At 34.3% G+C, this 6,972-nt stretch overlaps 1 protein-coding gene across 2 annotated transcripts in view; it reads right to left on the bottom strand.

Annotated features, from left to right (window-relative positions):
- The window catches only part of SBNO2 (strawberry notch homolog 2), a 52,800-nt gene that overhangs the window by 25,227 nt on the left and 20,601 nt on the right, over window positions 1–6,972 (bottom strand). The window lies entirely within an intron of this gene.

Below are 6,972 nucleotides of genomic sequence, written 5' to 3'. Positions count from 1 at the left end.
TAAGCATTAGCACAAGCCTGTAGGCTGTCATATATACATATTATCTGACCTACCTGACTTAACCAGACTAACATAACGTAACGCAAAGGCAATGTTCCAGCCTTTATATATAGACTTACACACACGTTGCTAGGCAACACACCTTGGTTACCCAAAGTATACAAGCTACGCAAAACCCTACCATACATTACGAAGCTATCATAGAATTCTCTAAATATACGGCACGCGTAACTACTTATGGCTCAATGATAGAATAACGCTTTACACACGACACCCAACCACTTTAACTACGACACACGCTAGGAAACCTGGACTTGTCCATAACTTTAAAATGTGCATACTTTTTCATGCCAATGTTCTGATTGTTTATAAATATGTACGCTGTTGTGGCGTTTTGAAACTGCTGTGTAATCACCTGCACTACAAAAATAAAGAATAAAAAAAAATAAAAAATATGAATTTATGTGACATGAGTTGGTAAATTCATGTAATATTTACATTTTTGGTAAATTAATTCCATTAATTCAAGTGAGCAGGAGAGAATGTAATTTTTCACAGCAAAAATGCTATAATATTAACATGCAAAGTTTAGGAAAAGACCTTTAATCCCATGATATTCCACAAATCTATGTACAAGCAATAAACCCCTTAAAATCATTTTTTTTCTCTATACAGAAGGTAAAAATAAAGTAATTAACCTATAAAACTAGCGATAATACACTTTGCAACTATGTCATCCTTATCTATCTATGGAGTTTCAATGTTGTATAACAAAGTTTCAGTATAACTGTTAAACTAATAAGTTATAATTATAAATAATACGGTAAATCTTTATCTGGTTGCAAATATTCAAGATTATAACAACTAGGAAGAGTCTTTTCGTTAAAAAAAACATATGATTTAAATTGAGTCTTACGGACTAGAGATTTAAATCAAATTAACCCTGAGCTTAAAAAAACTAAACAAAATATTAAAGGACCACTATAGGCACCCAGACCACTTCAGCTTAATGAAGTTGTCTGGGTGCCAGGTCCATCTAGGATTAACCCTTTCTGCTGTAAACACAGTGAGAAGACGCCAGCGTCCATAGGAAAGCATTGAGAATGCTTTCCTATGAGACTGGCTGAATGCGCGCATTCAGCCGATGACGGCCAAAGGAGGAGGAGAGACCCCGGCGCTGGAGAAAGGTGAGTTTTTAACCCCCTTCCTCTCCATTCAGCCCGGCGGGAGTGGGACCCTGAGGGTGGGGACACCCTTTAGGGCACTATAGTGCCAGGAAAACAAGTTTGTTTTTCTGTCACTATAGTGGTCCTTTAAGGACTGCAAGATTCAAAATTGCAGAAAAGTGTATTGGGGGAAAATATTGGACAACTTAACCTTAGTTCTGATGATTTATGAAGAAAGACACTTTCTTGTAATGCACTGTTCGTTGTTATGAATCTCATAATTTTCTGGGAAAGCTTTCCATATACATACACCATGGCAGAGGAGAGGAGAACGACCCCAATTAATTTATTGTTGCCCTCATATCACATCCCTCATTCTCATCTAGAATTCTTATTGCAAAAGCCAAAGGAAAGACACCCTACACACTCCAAATAGTGAAGCCAAAAGGAATTAGTATTTGTGGTTTGGAAAAAAAAAAAATCCATTCCAATAGATAAAAATTAAAAGAAATGAACAAACAAACAAACAAGATTCCGCTGCTTTCATGCCACACCTTGATTTGTTTGAGAGGACTATAAATATCAACGTGTATATAGCGCAGAAAACCTGCGCAGCGCTTGATTTAGTACTTAATGGTATTATTATTAACTTGATTTGCCAAGAAAACAGATTAATGCATAAGATAAAAAGTGGGCTCTGCTTGAGAGTTTAAGATTTGTACATAAAAAAAAAAAAAAAAAATAGACTGCTTGATATAGTTGTTCCCTACTCTGCCCTTATATATTGTATTTTATCGTTGTTATGGTCAAAATGTGCCCAACTAATAATGTGTGTTAGTTCAGGTAAGTCCTACCCTTCCGTTTTCAAGATTAGCAACCCTCACCTTGCTTATTAGTAATATCAATAAAGTACTGGAAGATTGAAAAGTCTTATTATGCAGATTTTTGCCTCAGGCAAACAATAGCACATTTTTAAGACCAATTATTAGTATTGCCATTTATATAGAGCCAACAGTTCCGGAGCGCTTTACGATATTTTAAGAGGGTGGATTTACCTGTAAATAGTACAATTACAAGAAAACTTACAGGAACGATAGGTTGAATTAAAATTGAAGTATATTAATACTACGTGGCAACATTAAAAAGTTGTCATAAAATGTGTTACCTGAGATGTTTTAAGTTATAATTTAAAACAAAACACATAGAACAATATGGAACTTATGAATATATATTTGCATTATTGATGTTGTGAACATACACATTACACAGTTAAAATAAGCCACATATTGTTTTTTTTTCCCTTTTTAAAAGGACATATTTTTGCTGCAGTCCATTATTTTAAATATTTTCCCGGTATCGCATAACGCAGAGGTTATGTTTACTCTGCATATGCCCTTGTCTGACATCATGCAAAGGGAGTTAACTTTCAGGACGCAGACATTAAAGTAGTCTTCCACAGAGCTTCTTTTATCCACTGTAACCCCACTGCCTGTATCAAGTCTATAACCACGTCCGTATGCTTACAGACACATATGCATACACTCGTTATTCAGAGAACTTGACTATAGCTAAACAGCTCATGACGCTCCATAAAATCACTTATGTTGGCAAAAAACAAATAATACGGGTTTAGTTATTGTTAATAAATACTATTGCTATTGTGCATATAATATCCTGACAAGGAACCAAACTATCCCATGAAATATAAAGTAGTGCCTGGGGGGTTTATATCCATCTGCAGAGAATAGGATCAAACACATATCTTCAAAGCGTTTTATCCACATTTTATAGACATTTATGAGAGGAAAGATTTTAGCTGGGACTGTGTCCTGTAAGTGTCAGGTTTCGAGTTTTAACAAATAAGTCTCTTGAGTTTTATGAGACCAGGAACATCTCATACACATTGTGCTTTCTTTCCTACTCATTATGTAGCATAAACTATTTTATACGGGGTACTGTTTGTGGAACATAGCCCTTTAAGTTACTTTAAATATCTACCAATTTCTTTTAAATTAAAGAAAAAAAATGTCAAAACCTTATATCCGAATGAAAGAATCTTCTAATTGTGCATATAGCCAATATTATACTGAATCAGGGAGTCGGTTTAAATTACGAAACATTAGAAAAGTATTCATCCCTCCAGAACATCATATCAATCCATTATTGGATTATTATCATCCAGATGTCCTTAACACAAATATGCCCTTGTGAGTCCTTAACACACAAAGAAACATAACACAAATATGCCAATTGCTGCATATTGCTATAAGTAATGTTCCAACAGTGAAAACTAGACAAAGACTCCACTTATTGGACAGAACTCAGCTACTTGTACAGAGCTTCTAATCTCAGTATTGTTGGAAGTGAATACACTCCCGTCCACTACAACAAAAATAGAAATTCCACAACCTCAAAGAACCGTAAAATCAACATAATGGAGGAAGTCTCTGCAGTTCCACAATAATTATCCTAAGCACTTGGAAAATGGTCTTTCAATCTGCGAAACCTAGACTTGTATTATTTCTAATAATGGGAGATAGAAAAATTACATTAACGCAAATTTTCATATTACTGTGGATGCTAATATTCTTGGACTATTAATACCATGTTGTGATACTACCAGAAAGAGAAATCCCCCTAATTGCACTACCACAGATGCATAGAAATTCCGACAGGTTTATAAAGTTTCTATTCACTTACAGCACACGCAAACATTTTCTTGTTTGTTTAAAAAAAATAAAAATCCCAATATTGGAGAATATTACAATTTCTTAACCCTCAACAAAAAAGAAAATCATCAAAGCAATGAATATTATACCCAACAGGGCAAAACGTATAAGTATAAGATTTAGAGAAATCTTGGAACAAAAATGCTTGCCATTTCAAAACCTTAAATCTCCACAGTGAAGGAAAACAACTACTGAGCTATAATAGTGCTCGATTATCAGCCCCTAATGCTACTGAGATTGTCACAACTAAAAGATTCATGATACCGCATCATAGAGAGTTCACAATTCTTACAGTAACTGTGTGCAAAAAGAATATTAAAAAAAAAAAAAAAAACTACATCATACAAACAATATATAATATTATCAATTAAATGGTTTCAACACTAGAGTACAGTCATAAAAGGTAACAATTGTAAAATCTGTAAACAAATTAAAAGCCTTGGACTGCCATACTGTAGGGGGGTGGCATATGGGGGGGGGGGGGGGGGGGGTGCTCATAGCATATACTAATAAAATGAAGAAGAACCATATTACGATGTTACTGGAAGATAGATCTATCAATGATGGGATTGCAACAATAAGACCCCCCCTCCCTCCCATTCTAAAATTACTGGAAGAAGAGGTTGGTCAAACTCCAGGAGCCAGGTAGCCATGCCTCTTTAAAACTTTACTGTTGGTGCGTGACTTATTTCCCGTATTTTATACAACCATGTACTCTATAGAAATGTTCCCATATACCAACTGAGAACAGTAGAGAAAGACTGACATTTCTGAAGTATTCTTAAAAAAAAAAAAAAAAAAATGGGATAGTACTACAATCGAAGTATGACACAAAAGTAAAAATCTGCTGTTGTTTCAAGAAAAGGATGTACTAAGTAGACATGATCTAGAGAAGCAAGATTTATCTATAGTGGTTTGTTCATGTGATTTAACTAGATTGCTAGCAATACAATTTAGTCACTATTACATGCAGAGAACTTGAGATGTTATATTCATCTACAATGACATTAGCAACAGGAACTAAACAAACACATGAAATCCACTTAAATCAGATATTAAGTATATAACCATGAATGGTCTACTCTTATTGATATCAATATATAATACTAACAGAACTCCCCCACCCCTCAATTCTAAAATTAGGAACATTTTGACTCAATAGGTTATTACTATTTATTACTATCCAACACAGTCCTACTACGTATGTAGACTAGTAAGATTATTAAATATTGATTTAAAACACATTCCCTTTCACAATAAAAAGATAATCAACAATTCCTTTAAGCCCTCACTGCAATATAAGACAAGCTTATGTTCATCTATACATAAACATATACAAAAAAGTAAGAATACAACCAGATTAATGCTACTATGATTAACTGAATACTGGTATTTTTCAAATGGTTTTTTTCTTTATGTGATCACATCATTCATAGAGTTTTATTATGATGCTCCCCACAGTATGGCAGTCCAAAGCTTTCTCTTTCTATCTAGATTTTAAATGTAATGGTTTCTTTCAATAACTTTGTGCTCTAATGTTGAAACTGTTCAAGTAAGGGTGACAGACAAGTAAAACTGTTTGCAAAATAGAACAGTTTAAAATCCCAGTAATACTGGTACTGGGGATGAACGGATATTGCTGCAGTAACACCAAAAACTGTAATCAGCTGTGAATCCAGTAAACGGGAGAATAAAACAACAGGTTTCAGGGAAAATTTGGTGAGTCTCTGTATACATCACAATGCGTGGTATTTTTCTCTAATATAATGGAATTCTATTTTTTCTTAGTGATCTTAAGGATGCGTGCTGTTTGTGATGAGAAAGCAGCATGACTGTAGGATGTTTAAGCAATGATAATTCCTGGAATTGGGATCACTCAGACCTGTTACTGGAAGTACATGAACTAATTATTACATTTCTGAAAAGCTAGCAAACCTACAATTGTCAAGAAGCCTGACAACCTGATATGAGTGATTCCCCAAGAGATGGACACCCACCCATAAAATTGGAGATTATACAAATACTAATATTTAAAGGGAGTCACTGAAGACTCACTTTTTTTTATTTTATTATGTTTTTGCCAGGTGAAAGCAGATAACTTCTAAAACTACTCTACACCAACAGTTCCCAAAGAGAATCCAACCACATGAATGGTCCCAAATCTTTGTATAGATATTAAGGAAGCGCTCAACCCACAATCTGCTGTTTTGCTGTCACTACCAGCCATCATACTATAGACGTGTAAAGACTTTACATGTGAATATAATCAAGCAGGGTTTAGACAGAAAGGCTTGGCAAGGAAGGTTTTGTTCTTGAATTACGCAATCCTTCAAATTTATAGGCAAATTGATGGATGTAACAAACGTGCATCGTACGGGGCCCCCCTGAATTCCATTATTATTTGAATATCTGAATCCCTCAAATTGAAGTTATTCAAATTATGATACATTCTCTAAAACTATTCATTAGGTTAGAGATCCTGCGAGTTCATACATGAAAATACAACTCAATTGCTGAGCACAAATTAATAAATAAATATCCACAAGTCACCTTTATCCTAATGTTTTAGGGATTACATGCCACTGCGAATTCTCATTACATGCATTCTCACATACGAGGAAGGCATTTTTCACATTACTAATAAAGACACATGATATATCGTGTATTGTGACACATTAAGGTGAGGTATCTTAACCCAGATACTCCTGACATTACAGGAATACATATATAATTTCCGTTGTGAACAGCAACAGACAGACAAACCATAGACCGCCTTTAAATGAAATCTGTGAATATCCAAAATCTACATAAAGCAGGGAGATCAACACCTGAAATCATTTTGTAAAGGAACTCACCATCTTAATCAAACTATTTAAATTATGGGTATTACTGTAAACTAAATATATATGAAATAAACACCACCTCAACTATTTTGTTTATTATACGACACCCACTAATTCTGATTATCTTAAGACTAACAATAATACAAACTAGAAAAAAACAACAAAAAAACAAAGCCAAACATATCATTGTAGCAGCCTTTACGATTTGTCCTACATGAACAAAAACTTCAGAAG

The sequence above is a fragment of the Pelobates fuscus genome, chromosome 5, assembly GCF_036172605.1.
Source record: "Pelobates fuscus isolate aPelFus1 chromosome 5, aPelFus1.pri, whole genome shotgun sequence".
Taxonomy (NCBI): domain Eukaryota; kingdom Metazoa; phylum Chordata; class Amphibia; order Anura; family Pelobatidae; genus Pelobates; species Pelobates fuscus.
This window is presented reverse-complemented; position numbering and strand designations above follow the sequence as displayed.